The sequence below is a fragment of the Malaclemys terrapin genome, chromosome 15 (assembly GCF_027887155.1).
Source record: "Malaclemys terrapin pileata isolate rMalTer1 chromosome 15, rMalTer1.hap1, whole genome shotgun sequence".
NCBI lineage: Eukaryota > Metazoa > Chordata > Testudines > Emydidae > Malaclemys > Malaclemys terrapin.
Genome location: NC_071519.1, coordinates 8,540,855 through 8,558,034, shown reverse-complemented (window position 1 = coordinate 8,558,034; position 17,180 = coordinate 8,540,855). Strand labels below are relative to the sequence as shown.

At 48.8% G+C, this 17,180-nt stretch overlaps 1 non-coding gene across 1 annotated transcript; it reads left to right on the top strand.

Annotated features, from left to right (window-relative positions):
• Nucleotides 1-13,465: 13,465 nt before the first annotated feature.
• On the top strand, nt 13,466-13,538 carry TRNAK-UUU (transfer RNA lysine (anticodon UUU)). Its single transcript has one exon. It is a non-coding gene; the product is annotated as a tRNA-Lys (tRNA).
• Nucleotides 13,539-17,180: the final 3,642 nt, after the last annotated feature.

Below are 17,180 nucleotides of genomic sequence, written 5' to 3'. Positions count from 1 at the left end.
ATGTCTGGTCCCTCTCAGTCCCAAGAGTGAACAACTTCCCAAACAAAGAGCACAAACAAAAGCCTCCCCCCCCCCCAAGATTTGAAAGTATCTTGTCCCCTTATTGGTCTTTTGGGTCAGGTGTCAGCCAGGTTACCTGAGCTTCTTAACCCTTTACAGGTAAAAGGATTTTGGAGTCTCTGGCCAGGAGGGATTTTATAGTACTGTACACAGGAGAGCTGTTACCCTTCCCTTTATAGTTATGACAGCAGGTCTGTAGCGAGGTCAATTTAGAGGACGTGTTTCTCCATAGTGGAACCAGCAGCAGGCAGGCAGTAGCCTCCTATTCCTCTGATCCAAGCTCACACCATCTGCAAATGGGGTAAACCTTTCTGCAGGGACAGGCCAGGAGTCGCATTGAGTGGCTTTTTGTGAAAGAGCACGTTGACAGCCCAGTGCAGGGTAGCACCAATGGACTGTTCCAATCATGCAGCACTCACCATGTGTCTCAATGTGGGCAATATCCTGGCCCATAGCAGAGGATATTGGAAGCTGAACAGCCACAGCTTGCAAGACAGAGGGGGAGGGTGGTGAGGCCTGGCGGTGTTGGCAGAACAGGAAAGCATCAGAGGGTTCTATGTCAAGCAGGGGGATTGGTGGGAGTTGGTGAAGGAAGAGTTGACGCCTTTGTTCCGGCAGCCCGGCAAACACCTCAACATTAAAGAATACCAACGGTGCCACGTCCTGCAGCGTTGCCTGTGGGATTTCTACAAGACCATCCAGACAGGTGAGATAGTCAACGTGTGATGGTGCGACTGTATCAAGCGACAGCTGGGCAAGTTCCAGGAGATGAGGCTGCAGTGGGCCCGATTTGAGTGGGACCACCGAGTGAAGGGAGGGGCGGCCTCCATGGACATTTTTGCAGCCTGCAGAGAACAGAGACAAAGCAGGAGGATGCGGGGACTCAGGGCGGGACCCGCGGATCTGGTAGTGCAGACCCACAGTAGAATGCTGGCCATCATGGAGGCCTATAATGGGGAGCTGGTCCAGGGCCGGGATATTGCTCAGCAGGTGCATGAGCAGTTTCTCTCCTTATCTGGGGACTGCTGACAGCTGCTGTCAGGAGACGACCAGGCGAGTTTCCTGGAGCCCATGTACAAACGTGAGGTGAGGGAAGCAATTTTGTCCTTGAGGACCGGCACATCTCCTGGCCTGGACGGCCTTCCCCCAGAGCTCTACTGAGAACTGCTGGAGCCTCTGACACCAGCGTTGATGAACGTCTTCAACAGCTCCCTGCACCACTAGACACTGGGTCCATCACAATACAATGCTATCCTGGTACTGCTGGCCAAGATGGGAGACATGCCTGACATCCAAAAGTGGAAGCCCATTGCTCTGATTAATACTGACAACAAGATCTTGGCCCAAATACTCGAGAGGAGGCTGGGAGAGGTAGCAGACCGACTGGTGCATTGTAGCCCATCCAATGCAGTGTGAGAACAGACAGTCACAGACTCCTTATGCAGTGTGTGGGAGGTCTGCGAATGTACATGCCAGAAGCAGTTGGAAGGTTACTTGTTGGCTCTGGATCAATCCAAGGCCTTTGACTGAGTCAACCTAAACTATTTCTGGTGAGTGTTCAAACACTATGGAGTTCTGGGGGACTTTATCAGATGGCTGCAGGTGCTGTACTAACAGGCCTCAGTCTGCCTGTTGGTGAATGGTTGGCTGGATAACAAAATCCCTGTGCACGCAGGCATATGACAGGGCTGTCCCTTGAGCCCCTTGAGCTGGCCGTGGTGGGAAAAAGGTGAGTCAGTAGCAGAGTGGAGGTGGGCGTGGGGCTAGGCTCTGGGACCAGGTTGGGCCTTGATTTCCTCTTGCTGGTCTTTGTTGCTAGGTAAGAAGGGGTTTTCAACTGGCAACAGTTGAGTTTCATGTTCAGGGACTGTATGAGTTCCTCCAGGTTTCTCTTAAGCACAGAGAGCCCTTAACGGGTACTCAGTACACAGGATTGGCCCGGTAAGTGTGCATTACTAGCAATTGCATTATTTCTTTTTTTTGTATTTTTAATGGCACTTCTGTCTGTGATTTCATTTTGCTTTGTATAACAGTATTTTCTACTGGATCCGATATTTTAATTAACAACAAAGAAAAAAAACATAGGATTTCATATCACAGCAATTACTGTCAAGACAACCTCCTTGCCAACACAATAGCCTTTTCATTAACTCCAGGCTGGTGATTTGTTTCTTTCCAATTCTCCTCTGCAAATAAGCCATCTCTTTAACAAGCAATTACTTGGATTGCCAAGACAGGTCTCTTCTGTTTCCGAGAAAGACATTGGAAATGATGAGTAGAGGAGACACAAGAGACACACGCTAAGGCACCACTGGGAGTTGAACCCAAGATCTTCTGTTTAACTAGATAGGTGCCTTAGCCAGCACACCTACCTCTAGAAGTGCTTAGCAACTGCTTCACTTGATACTCCAAGACAACATGTCCAAATTCGAAATCATTTCCTGCAAGACCTGCTGACATCGAGTTGTCTGGCTCTCTATGCACAGAAAGCCACAGCTGATGTGAGAAAGGGTTTCTAAGGCACTCTTTTCCTGCTAGCAGCCATGATTGTATAGTGGTTAGTACACTGCATTGTGGTCGTAGCCAGTGGTGAGCTGGAGCCGGTTCACAGTGGTTCACAGGAACCAGTTGTTAAATTTAGAAGCCCTTTTAGACCCAGTTGTTCGCAGGACCACTGGTTCTAAAAGGGCTTTCAAATTTAACAACTGGTAAAGCTCTGGCAGCTCCCTGCCCCTGGCCCCAGCTCACCTCTGCTCCGCCTCCTCCCCTGAATGCTCCGCATCACTTCTCCTCCCCCCCTGCTTCCCGCGAATCAGCTGTTCGCATGGGAAGCCTGGGAGGGCTGAGATGCAAGCCTGGCCCGGCTCCAGTGGCACGGCTATAGCCCCACCAGCCACCTCTAGGCAGCGCGGTAAGGGGCAGGGAACAGAGAGAGGGTTTTGGATAGAGGGCAGGGGAGTTCAGGGGGGTGGATAGGGGTCGGGGTGGTCAGAGGGCAGGGAACAGAAAGAATGAATGGGGGCAAGGGTCCCGGGGGGATGGTGAGGAAGGAGCAGGGGTTTGATGGGGCGGTGGGAGGCAGTCAGGGGCAGGGGTTCCAGGGACAGTCAGGGGACAGAGAGAAGGGGTGGTTGGATGGGGCAGAGGTCCCAGGGGGCCATTAGGAATGAGAGGAAGGGTTGAATGGAGCAACAGGGGGCAGTCAGGGGACAGGGAAGGGAGGTGGAGGGGCAAGGGTCCCGACTCCTTTGAGGGCATCAAGGAACATGGGGGGTAGATGGGGCAGGAGTCCCAGGGGGTGGGCCACAACCCCCTCGTGGGGTGAAGAGGGAACCAGTTGTTAAGTTTTTGGCAGCTCATCACTGGTCACAGCAACTTCAGTTTGACTCTGAGTAACAGTAAACTTTTCATCAGTTCCAAACTTCTCATTTGCCGTATTCCAAGACATCCACAAGGAAGGCTTTCTCTGTCTTGAACAAGCATTTAAAGCATTGCCCAGGAAGGTCTTTTCTGTTTAGAAGAAAGAGATACCAAAAAGGGAGCCTGACAGATAAAATCAGCTCAGCAAGGAAAAACTGGCAGGCCAAGCGAGGAGCTCCTGGTTCCTGGACAGGCTCTTCAGCCAACTTTTCTGAAAGGTCATTCTCTAGAGATCTTGCAAGAACCACTGTGGATGCTCACTGAGAAAGAGATGCCAAAGCAGAGTTCTCCACTGCCTGCAGACATGCAGCTATTAGGAGCTCTGTGCACAGAGAGGTCCCTGCTAGAGAAAAAAGGCTTTGGCAGAGTGTGACACTCTGGACCTCAAAGTAGCACCCTGGACCCCCATATTCACCGCTGTGCTATGATTATGATATGCTTTGTACAAAGCATGATTTGTTAGATATTGCTTAAAAAGTCTTGGTCCATTGAGCATTATTCTCCTGTTGGATTGTATGTACTATCATTGTATGTGAAGTTACAAAGTATTGCTATCTGTTCATTCCTGAAATATGGGGTGAGTGAGAAAGGCACAAAGCTAGCTTTTCAGTATCGACAAAGGAGCAGCTGACATCAGGACCTATGAGACATGTGTTGGTGGCCCATCAAGAAGAATCCACTCTCCCAGAGACTTCTCAGCGAGGGCACAGTACACAGTGGGAGCTACCTAACCCCCATGTCACAGCAAGGGTTCTTCTAGCATCTGGACAGAAAATATAAATGAAGGTTGGTGACACCACCGCCTGGTCTCTCACTTCCCCCATGTCAACACCTGGAATATTGTCCAGAAGAGAAAGACTTTGAATTGGGGAGATTGGTCCCAGGCTGAGAGGGAATTCAGCCTGAGTCAGAAGAAGTTGGGCAGCAGAGGCTCAGGGAAATTGAGGGGAACCCCATGAGTGTCCCAGTGTTGGCCAGGATTTGTACAGCACCTAGCACAATAGGAGGTCCCGATCTCAGTCATGGTCTGTGCAGCACCTGGGAGCCCTGATCTCTGTTTCCTGATCACAGGCACTGGGAATGGATAGAAGAAAAACTTTAGTTCCTCAAAGGTTAATGCAGCCCTGTGCCAGTCCCTGCTGGGTGGCGCTGCTGCTCTCATAAGGGATTGGCTTGGAGGGGTCCCCTAATACCTGTCTCATATGGTCTAGTGGTCAGGATTCCTGGTTTTCACCCAGGTTCAACTCCTGGTGTGGGAGCAGTGCAGAGCTTTTGCTCAGAGGGGAGGCAGGCCATGAAAGGAACCGGGAGGGATCCTGTCAGCAGGGGAGATGGACAGTGTTGTGAGGGGATATCAGAAATGGGAGAGATCAGGGAAGGATCCTAGCAGTGTGGGAAGTGGGCAGCATGGAGAGCACAGGACTGGCATGGGGCCTGGGGAGAGCAAAGGGTCCTTCTAAGCTAGCCAATTGCAGGCTTGGAAGAATTACATATTTGTTGGTGAATGTCAATTTCTCTGTAAACACACAACACAATGGCAACATATTTCCATTGATAATAATCAAAATTGACAGATGAGCAAAGTAAGAAAGATGCTGCTTGAAAACTTATCCTACTCCAATTCTATAGGGTTCCCTTATGCCTTAGGCACCACCATGTGGGCGTTTCATTTTCTTTCTCATTTTCACACAGACACAATTTCCTTTGCACAGATCCGTGAACAAGAAAATGTTTTTTGTCCCTCTTTTCTGAGCCAGGGCACTCAATTCCATTGAAACCTTGTCTCCTGCAATGGCAATTGTCAGACAGAGGGGATGTGGCCACCTTCACCTCTGACAGTGAGATATTGGCTCTCCTCTTTCTTCATGCTGATGTTGTTATTCCATGAATCATCAAGGATGGAATAAAAATCTGAGTTTACTTCAGTGTGAGGAAAGAAAAGCACCAACAACTTCCCAAAAAATCTCAGTGTCCCAGAGAAAACCTGCTATTGGAATAACAGAGGTGCTGAAAATATGCTGGGGAAAGGGACTGTCTCAATTCTCATGGCAGGGAAGGAACAATCAACAGCAACCTCATTAACCACAAACACACTCTAATCATGCTCCAGCCAGAAGGGAAATGGGCAGGAATTCTTGCTGTTCAGCCATGGACACACTTACAGAACTGCACAGCAGTCCATGTGGTGTCTTACCATCCAAGGTGCAAAATGGAGCCAGTCTGGACTTCTGGTCTTACTCTTAGGCAAGTCTACATTCAAAATGCTGCACTGGCAGAGCTGCATTGATGCTGCTGCAGTATGTTAATGAAGATGCTCTAAGCTGATGGGAGAAAGCTGTCCCATCTGTGTAGTTAATCCACCTCCCTGAGAGGCAGTAGATACGTCTTGGAATAGAACAGGAGCTTTCTGAAGCAGGGTCTGTCCTTCAAGGTCCTTATGATCACTGACTGCAACATAATATTGTCATGGGGATATAGCGGTGATAGAATGTTCAACTGCAGGTCAAGTGGTCCTTGCTTCAAATCCAAGTACCCCCTTTAGAAGCCTTTTTCTTAAGTGAAAACATTTTCATATCCATTTCCAGTATGTTCATGAGTTCCACTGGATGGGGATACTTGGAATGAAGTTAAACACTCAACATTTTCCAGTATAAATGCATAAAAACCTAGCTAACCTGTCCGTCAGCTGAAATCAGTTCCAGTCTTCTGTGTCTAGTTTAGGTTTTCATCAAATAAACAAAGGTATACCATGAATGCACATTTGCAGATCCCTGTTCTCCAGAGGCTATGCTGTGCAGAAGAAAAAGAACCAGGACTCCGATGAGCAAAGACATCTTGGTGAGGGAAAGGTCACCAGCATCTTGGCTCCTTCACATTCAGGCAACATCTGGGCCCCCAGGACAAGGCATGAGAAGAAGCCAGTGGCTTTGAGAAGGAAAATAGTCACCTAGAAGCTGGCTAGAGCTGCCAGGATCCCTGGAAATGCCACCATCCCGTGTCCAGGAATAGTCGTTAGAAGGTGGTGTCTGCAGCAGGACCAAAAAACGCAGGGAAAAGCCCTCAAACGGTCTAAGCTGCCAAGACCCAGGCGATGGCCAAGATCCCACCAAAAATCAAGAAGGGAGAGAAAAAGGCTAAAGCCACATCCAAAGCAGCCAAAGCCAGGGCTAAGGAGATGGTACCGAGAAAGAAGTGAAGAGATTTCCATTGGGATGACTCCTGCTCCCCAAATGGCTCTTTATGAATCACCCTGAACTGGCCAGAGAGATCAACGTCCCTCAGCACAAACAGCCCCATGGAAAGTACAGTGACCTGGGGCGGGGGCGGGTGTCTCTTGCAAGGGGAAGTGCTGTGTTTTGTGTAACACCTCCCAGGTGAGTGATGCACTGAGAAGGCAGCTGCCCATAGCTCCTACATAGGCTCATTCTCTTTGATGTGCTTCTGCTGTTATTTCAGAACCAGCACTAGCGGGAGTGTGTCCCTGTGACCTCACCAGCTGTACAATAGGCTGTGTCTCCATCTCAGCTTTGATTATGCAAGTTTTCAATTGATTCTTATTGAGATACTTTTACAGTACTCTGCCTCATTCTAACATTCTGGTCCTTGATTGAATACGGGGAGGAATGGACTAGTGAGGTAAGTACGTTACTTTCGTATGTGATTGAAAACAATACTGGAGTTTGGCAGGTGCCTGTTGCAAAAAGAAAATGGCAAAGCTGCCAACATCCACTATCTAATTATACTCTAGATAGTGATCCTTTTCAAAGGTATAGATCTATGTGTTAATAAAATATCTTTGGTTCAATTAATAGACTGGGCTACTTTTGGGCTAGTTTTTAAGTGACTCTGGGTATTAATGCAGTAGAAATCCAGCAACAAATATCTCAAATGGGAAATTTGTGCAGTTAAGTTTATTTCGCTGATTTTTCCCAGCCTGTTTCTACAAATCCCGTAATCCACCACCTCATTGCATTTTTCATTTCAGTGGGAAGTTTATTATCTTTTTGTGCTAGTTCTTGAGTTGAAACCATCCCGCATCTACATACACACTGCTAGGGGTTGAAAAAAGTACACTTTTCAGATGTAGGATTTAAACCCAAGCCTCCATCCAGCGACCAGAACACCCAAGACAGGAGATAATGAAGTTCTATGCCTGGTGCTTTAGACCACTCCGGCCTTGGCTACACTTGCGAGTTACAGTGCTTTAAAGCCATCCACAGCACTGTAACTCACTCCCCGTCCACACTGGCAAGGCATTTGCAGCGCTGTATGTCCGTGGCTGCAGCGTTGCATGTACTCCACCTCCCTGAGAGGAATAGCGTGTATTGTGCCGTCCCTGCAGTGCTGCGGCACCAGTGTGGCCATCCAGTGCACTGTGACTGGCCTCCAGAAGTATTCGTCAGTATCCCACAATGCCTGTTCTAGCCACTCTGGTCATCAGTTCATACTCTACTGTCCTGGCCTCAGGTAACCAAACATTTGACCCTCCCTTAAAATTCCCCGGGAATTTTAAAAATCCCCTTCCTGTTTGCTCAGCCAGGTGTGGCGTGGAATTCTATCAGTGAATCTTTCCAGGTGACCATGCCTCCACACGCCAAGCGAGCCCCAGCATGGAGCAATGGCGAGTTGCTGGACCTCATCAGTGTTTGGGGGGAGGAAGCTGTCCAGACCCAGCTGCGCTCCAGCTGTAGGAATGACGATACCTTCGGGAAGGTATCAAAGAACGTGATGGAAAGGGGCCATGACTGGGACACCCTGCAGTGCAGGATTAAAGTGAAGGAGCTGCGGAGTGCCTACCGCAAAGCCCACGATGCAAACGGCCACTTGGGTGCTCCCCCCGCAACCTGCCAATTCTACAAAGAGCTGGATGCGATACTTGGGGTTAACCCCACCTCCACTCTGAGCACCACCATGGACACTTCAGAGCCAGTGTGGGGGCAGGAGGAGGAGGAGGAGGAAAATGGGAGTGAGGGTGGTGGGGCGGATGGAGACACCTCAGAATCCCTGGATGCATTCAGCCAGGAGCTCTTCTCGAGCCAGGAGGAAGGTAGCCAGTCACAGGGGCTGGCACTTGGTGGAGGACAAACAGAAGAGCAGGTTCCCGGTAAGCGTTTTTTTTTTCGGGAAGGAATATTTTTGGTGCAGGCTTTTTGGGAGAGGAGGGTTAGGCATGCATGCCTAGATGCGGAATACTGCATTGATGTGGTTTATCACATCGCGGTAATTGACCTCGGTAATCTCTTCAAATGTCTCATCCAGAACGTGTGCAATGCGCTTGCACAGGTTTATTGGGAAAGCCACCGTGGTCCTTGTCCCAGCCAGGCTAACATTTCCGCACCACTGTGCCACGAGGGGCGGGGGGACCATTGCTGCACGCAGGCAAGCTCCATATGGGCCAGGGCAGAAGCCACATTGCAGTAGAAGACCCTCTCTTGCTTCCCGGGTCACCCCCAGCAGCGAGATATCATCCAGGATGAACTCCTGTGGAAAATGTTGGGACAGTGTTCAGTGTAGGTGCCCCCTGCAGCTGTTGGCTCTCCCCAAGTCACAGAAACCCAGAGGACAGTACAGCTGTGAAACAATCAGTCCCCCTTACTCACCATTTTGAGGCTCCCATGGGTTATGTGTGCTCTGTTTGGGACGGGAAAATTATGCTATTGTGTAGCCCCTGTGTGTGCCGTCCTTAAGTGCGGGGGAAATCATTACTCTGTCTGCTATAAACAATGCTGCCTCTGTTAAATGTTGCATTTTGCCTATACAGCTGCAACAACCTTGAGACCTCAGCCGTCCCTCTTATCGCCTGCTCAGAGACTGCAAAGACTCAGGAAGAGACCATGAAAAAGCAAAGAAGACATGCTGCAAGAAGTGATGCGGCAATCTATTAAAGAGAATGAAAAAGCACAGAACTTGAGGAAGAGAGAAAGCAGGATCCACCAGGAAAATGCAGCGCACCAGTGGCAAAGCACAGAGCACTGGCAGCAAAGCACGGATTGGCTCATAAGCATCGTGGAGCACCAAGCAGTCGCTATCCAGGAGCTTGTAGCCATGCAGGAGCAGTACCGCAAAAGCAAACGCCCCGCCCCCCACAGTCCTTGTCCCAGAATTCTTTCCCTTTTGCCCCACTGTCACCTCCAACCCACTTTCCCCAACTTCGGGGTTCTTCATGCCACCAGCTGCCTCCAAAACCAGTATCTTCACCACCCAGCCCTGAAAACCATGACCCTTACCCTCTGCACTCAACCCCCATCACCATGCAGTATAGCTATCTTGAAGTGCAGCACTCACTGCACAGCACACCAGACAGGACATACGCGAATCTGTGATTGTACCGTTCCCCACTCTACCCCCTTGCTCTTTCTGATTCCCAAGCAGTTGTGTTTCTTTTCAATAAATAAATGTTCTTTTCAATAAATGGATTTTTTGGCTTTGAAAACATTCTTTATTAATGCATAAAGTAAAAGATTCCTTAGCCCAGGAAATAAACAGGCACTGCAAGTCTGCTTAGCAAACACTGATCCCTAAAGATTGGAACTACTGCACTTCACTCCCGTTCTGGGCACCAGATATCACTGCTGGTTTTCAGCCTCAAATTGCTCCCTCAAGGCATCCCTAATCCTTGCAGCCCCGTGCTGGGCCCCTGTAATATCCCTGCTCTCTGGCTGTGCAAATTCAGCCTCCAGGTGTTCAACCTTGGAGGTCCCTGCCTGAGTGAAGCTTTCACCCTTTCCTTCACAAATATTATGGAGGGTACAGCACGCGGATATAACCGCGGGGATGCTGTGTTCAGCCAAGTCCAGCTTCCCATACAGAGATCGCCAGCAGCCCTTTAAATGGCCAAAGGCACACTCCATAGTCATTCCGCTCTGGCGCAGCCTGTAGTTGAACCGTTCCTTGCTGCTGTCAAGGCTCCCTGTGTAGGATTTCATGAGCCACGGCATTAACAGGTAAGTGGGATCCCCAAGGATCACAATGGGCATTTCAACTTCCCCTACCGTGATCTTACGCTCTGGGAAAAAAGTCCTGGCCTGCAGCTTCCTGAACAGCCAAGTGTTCCGAAAGATGCCTGCGTCATGCACCTTTCCGGGCCAGCCTGTGTTAATGTCAATGAAATGCCCACGGTGATCCACAAGCGCCTGGAGAACCATAGAGAAATACCCCTTCCGATTAATGTACTCGGATGCTAGGTGGGGGTGGTGCCAGAATAGGAATGTGCATCCCATCCATCGCCCCTCCACAGTTAGGGAAACCCATTTGTGCAAAGCCATCCACAATGTCCTGCACGTTACCCAGAGGAGGATGCGATTAATGGCCCTGCAAACTTGCATCAACACGATTCCAACGGTCAACCTTCCCACTCCAAACTGGTTCGCGACGGACCGATAGCTGTCTGGAGTTGCCAGCTTCCAGATTGCAATAGCCACCCGCTTCTCCACTGGCAGGGCAGCTCTCAATCTCGTGTGCTTGCACCGCAGGGTGGGGGCGAGCTCCTCACACAGTCCCATGAAAGTGACTTTTCTCATCCGAAAGTTCTGCAGCTACTGCTCCTCATCCCAGACTTCCATGATGATGTGATCCCACCACTCAGTGCTTGTTTCCCGAGCCCAAAAGTGGCGTTCCACGGTGCTGAGCATGTCCATGAATGCCACAAGCAATTTCAAGTCATACACGTTACGCGGCTCGATAGCATCGTCAGACTCCTCTCTCTCATTGTCACTTTGGATCTTAAGGAATAGTTCAACAGCCAAACGTAACATGCTGGCGAGACTCGTCAGCATACGCCTCAGCAGTTCGGACTCCATTTTCCGCAGACAAATCGCACTGCACATAAACTGTTGAAAGATGGCGCCAAAGGTGGACAGAAACAAAAGGATTTCTGGGATGCGAAGTGATGCATCACGGGGCATTGGGACAGGACCCAGAATCCCCCGCACCCACGCCCCCTTCCCACAACCCACGGCACCAGAATGGGAAGAGGTGATCTGTGAGATAGCTGCCCATAATGCACCTCTCCCAATGGTGTTGCAATTGCCGCAAATCTGGCCATGACAGTGCGCTGGCAGCTGTCAATGTGGACAGACTGCAGAGCTTTCCCTACTCAGCTGTACGAAGACAGGTTTCACAGCGCTGTACAGCTGCAAGTGTAGACAAGGCCTCAGACACCACAAAAGAGTGCTTTTAATATTCCTTGTTTTCTTTAGTGTTATGAGCTGTTCAGGGAGGCCAAGATGCCATATTTCTTTCAAATTCTAGGGCCCTTCTACAGCATAGTTCGTTTTAATACACAATCTCCCTGAGTGAAATTTGCAGGTTTCCTGGAGTCCCTTGAGTGAGGTGTTGTAGTCTCACCACTGACTTATTATGTGAAGAAAAGATGTACACCAGGACTGAGGCAGAATCCAGACATTCAGCTTTATGAGAAAGTAATGGTGAACCTCAAACTCCTGCACTGTGAACCATATAGTCAAGAACCCACAATCTGTACCAGCTTTTTTTCAAAATAGCTCAGCACTCCATGTGTTGAGACCTTTTGAAAATGTGGCTCTAGAGGTGGGTTCCAGTGCCAGATCTTCTGAACATTCTGGCCGATATGTCTGGAAGTTCCAAGAACTATCAGAACTTTGAGCAGTTGCTAAAAGCTGATGAGAAAACCTTCCTTCCGTTGAACTCAGGAGAAATTTTCTCCTTTAGTTACCATCACAATGTTGTATCATGATCACAGTTTAGGTTTCCACATAATTTATTTTTGTTTTCTATGCAATGTGAAACAAACACACCTCTGTGGGCATTTGGACAGAGGGCTAGAAATAGATCTGCCATTAACCCACAATTAAGAGGCTAGTGATCCTTCTCTCCAGATGGTTAATTCCAAAGACTTGTCTATAGACATGGGTGAAAGGTTTTTTGGATAAATATTTTATTTACTAAATATTTTGGTTTGACCAAAAATGATAATTTTTTTTAGTTTTGTTTCAGCAAGAAAACTGAAAAAAATCATGTGGGGTCTATGTGAATTATTATGATGATGGCGATCATTATTTTATTGGTTTGTCTAGCTAGTAAGCAAAACAACAAATGATTTGCACAGCTCTATTTATATAAACAGTCCACATTGGAACATGCCTAATTTTGGCTCTTAGGATCTAGAAAAGTTTGATTTGTTTGATATGTGGTGATGAAAAGTTTCCTTGACTGGGAATTGAACCCAGGCTGTGGCAATGAGAGTGCAAAATTTTGACCGAAAGACCACCAGGGAGATGACAGCTGATGATGATGCTAGGCTTTTTCAGGCAACTTTCTCCAAAAAATTCATCTTGGGTTGACCAGAAATATTATTATTGTTATAATTTGGGTTTGGCTAGCAAGCAAAATATTAAATTATTTGCACAGGTCTATTTGTATAAAAGGGTATTAAGCCTGGGGTTTTAGGTGCTCAGTGGGCATATGCCCACATTTTGCTATTTGAGAGAGCTTTGATTTTCACACAGTCTCCAAACACCTTCCCGGCATCCTGAAATCTAAGTGGGAGTCTGAAGGAGCCACATACCTGCTCGAGGTACTTCTGATGTTCTAGAAGGGAGACAGAGGAAAAAAGCTCAGTCCACAGTGATGCTAATGAGCATGAATAGCCAATGATCTTTGTATGTAACTACTTAGTCAATTGTGAACCTTCCTATCATTATCCCTTTGAGATGATGAAGTACACTTGACTTTATATCCCAGTGTGCCATGGACTTCTACAGGTTGCATTAGCCAATTCAGCCATTTGGCACTTGCAAATGGGTATCTCTGTATTGTGCCTGATTCTTATACAGCTATAAAAGGTTGATAGATGCAGATACTTTCCTCTCTTCCTAACCAGCACTAATACCAAGCAAGGCTAGGGCTGGGAAGAAAGAGAGAGAGCAGCAGATTTCCCCTACTGTTTTCTGCTCTTTTTTTCTTGACCAGTTTCTCCTCTGCACCAACTTGCTTTCTTATTTTGTCAGCCTGACTAGCTCAGTTGGTAGAACATCAGACTTTTAATCTGAGGGTCCAGGGTTCAAGTCCCTGGTCAGGTGATAAACTATTTACTAAGATCTTAGATATCTCTTTAGAGGCCTCTTTGATGTTACTTTTTCTCTTCAGGATTTTGCCTTTTCTAAGAAGGGCCTTTCTGTATGTGAGATTGAAGGGGCAAATTCCTGACATCCCCTCTGTCCTCACAGGCTAGAGAAATAAAGGCCTCTGGGCATATTGCATGTTCCTCCCCTACATGCACACACAAAATATCCCTAAGGAATTAGAATCACCTGCTGCCTTCCCCTGTCCTGCTGGATCCACAAATGATGATGCTTTTCAGCCCAAACCCATGTCCCCTTTATTCCCAGTGCCCCTTAGTCCCAACCCACAGGCCCTCCTATGCACAGTGCTCCTCACTTCCAACCAGAGCCTACTCCTCTTCACCCTTCTCCTCTGTCCCAACCCACAGCCCCTCCTATTCCCAGTGCCCCTCAATCCCAACCCCCAAGCCCCTTCTCCTCACGCTGCCCCTCAATCCCAACCCAGAGCCCACTCCTTTTTACAGTGCTCCTCAATCCCAACCCACGGCTCCCTCCTTCCCTCCAGCAGTGGGTGCTTCAGACCCCCTCAGGAAGTTTTTCTTGCAAGGTTTCATGTGTGAGTGTGCATATGGACTTCACAGGATGTTGCAAATTTCTATCTTAAATATGTAAGCAGGGTTTGAATGAGCTCTCCCCTGACATCTAGGGATCAGCTGTGGAAGAGCACTTCTGGAGCTGATCTCCTTTGCATGGGCACACCCACCCTGTCTAGGTGCTCAGCATGATGGGATTACTTGCTGAAATGATCACTTTTGGCTGGTGTTGGATTCCCCATTTCCTTGTTATTGGGGCAGGAGAAATAAAGGGTTGTTATCCTTGTTGTGTGAATGGAGGGCAGCAGAACTATGCTTGGCAGACCCTGATTGAGAGACTCACCCTCAATTCAATAGCATTTGCTAGGCAGGAGACATGGGTTCCAAAGCCAAATGGGCTGGGGTTTGGGTCTTAGTATGAAAAATTAGATGTTAGATCAATTTTTGCACCTTGTAACACAAACCTGAATCAACAGACCCAGGGTTTGAGAATAGTGACTTGGGTGTGTTTATGGTAGCGTAGACATAATGTTAGGCTATGTCCACACTGAAATGAAACACTCAGGCTGGCCCATGCCAGCTCAGGCTCACGGTGCTTGGGCTGTGGGGTGGTAAATTTGCAGTGTAGACATCTTGGCTCAGACTCAATACTGGGCTCTGAGACCCCACAAGGTTGGGAGGGAGTTTAGCAAGTGAAAAAGGTAAAATGGCAGTGGAGTATTATCCTGGACTCAATAGCATTTCTCCATTGATCTGTCTGCTTTGGGGCAGGAACAATAACATGTCCTGTTGCATTTGTTATTTCAAAGGGGGGTTTAGGGTTTTCGTTCTCACACACGGTGGATGAAGCAGGACTCAACCCTTGGTGTAAACAAAATGAGCTGCCCACAGATTCTGGCAGCCACAATGAGCCATTTGGTGTGAGAGCCCAGACCTGCCCCTGTCCCAGAGGGAGGGAGTCATCCACGAGGGGCTTGGAACACTGACCTATCGGATCTTAACTCCCAAACTTTCAGTAACTCTATTATCAGTGCCCATGAGTGTAATTTAAACCATAAAAATAGCCATGCTGGGCTAGACCAAAGGTCCATCTAGCTCTGTACTTTGTCCTCTGACAGTAGCCAATAACACGTGCCCCAAAAGCCCGTCAACAAGGGACCGCTGGGAGTTGAACCCAGGATCTCCTGTTTACAAAACAGATGCTTTATCCAACTAAACACAGTGCCTGCTTGTGGTTAAGGTATGGTGTCTGTCCACACCCTAAGAAGCAGTGCTTGTGCTTGGATTCTGCAAAGCAAAGAAGCAGGTGAAGTTTTCCTTGCAAGCTGTGTGTGTGAATCTTTGGCCAGGTCTGCACTACAAAGTTATTTCAGCATAATTATATTGCTCAGGCATGTGAAAAACACATGAAGCTCCCTCGGTCGCCAGCTTTTGGCTGGTGTACACACTGCAATGCCACATCTGGCGACAAAACTGCCCTGTTTTGGTGACAAAATAAAACCACCTCGATGAGAGGGCTAGAGATTTTTGCAGCAAACTTAAAGCAACAAAGTATCAGTGTAAACACTGCTGGTCATTATATCACCATAACTGGCCTCTGCCAGTATCCCACAATGCCCGCTGTGAACTGGCGGCCCTGCATTCCTGCTACAGAGGCTGGGCCCCACCCCGGTCATCGCTGCGGAAAACTCTGACAGCTGAGCCTCCTGCTATGCTCCGGCAGCCAGGAGCAAATCACTACCGTGGAATGCTGCTCTCTCCCCCACTGCGAACACAGAGCAGGGCGGTGGGAGCTTCCTCATAGTGTGGGGGGCATCGGAGTCCGAACTGTGGTGCCCCCATGATGCCCCTTCCCCAAGGCCCCTCACTCACTCCGCCCCTTATCCCTGAAGCCCCAACCCCACACTGCCCCTTCTCCCTGAGACCCCACCCCATCCCTCCCCCCAAGGCCACACCCACAGAACGCCTCTTCCCCCCAAGACTCTGCCTTGTCCCCTCCGTTGTTCATCTTTAGGGCAGGTAAAAAGTGGTGGGGCCATGGCCCTCTAAACCTCCTTGTTCCGGCACCCCTGACACAGAGCTAGGAAGGCAGCAGTGTCTGTGTGTCGGTGTATGTGTGAGAGAGAGATGGCTGTGCTGTGCTGAGCCAGTGAGGGAAGTGGGGGGCTGACGTCGGGGCTATCCCCCTCCCCCAACTCAGGACTGGTTGCTTCCCGCAGCTGTCTGAACGTAGAGACAGGGTGCCCACACACTCACTCTTCCCCAACACACACACTGTCTTTGCCCCCCACACACAAGCTCTCTGTCACACACTCTCTGCCCGCCACGCACACTGCAGTTAAAAAGCAGCTGGCAATCTAGTAGGATGCCCATGGAACAATGGGATAGAGAAACCTGCATCATGTGATGCTGTACCGGCCCATGAGACATTGCAAACCCTTCCCAGAGCACCCTGTAGCCAGTTGCACGGTGGGATAGCTACCAACAGTACACTGCTCTCTGTGGTGATCCACGAGCGTGGATGCATCCTGGTGACACAAGCAGCCTACTGTAGACATGCCACAATGGTTTAATTAAAATGCTTTAACAAAAGCAGCATAACTCTGTAGTGTAGACATAGCGTAAGAGTGAGACAAGATCCAGCTCCTATTAGCACCAAAGATGCTCAGGCACTGAAACTAAAGAACAACAGCTGTCTCCATAGCAGGCAGGATTCAAACCTGCATAGGGAGACCCCAATGGATATAGCTCATCACCTTAACCACTCAGCCACAACTACTTGTTTTGTACAGCTTTTTCACTACACTCTAGTTCTGTTCTCACTGAGTCATCATTTCCAATTGTTTCCTCAGACCAGCTTCCACAGCACACTCACTGCTGTGCCATTCTGTAAGTGTGTCCGTGGCTGAACAGCAAGAATTCCTGCTCATTTCCTTTCTGGCTGGAGCGTGAGAAAAGTGTGTTTGTGGTTAATGATGTTGCTGTAGATAGTTGTCCATTCCCTGCCTTGATAATTCAGACAGTCCCTTTCCCCAGTACATCAGTGATTGCGATAGCAGGAGGCAGG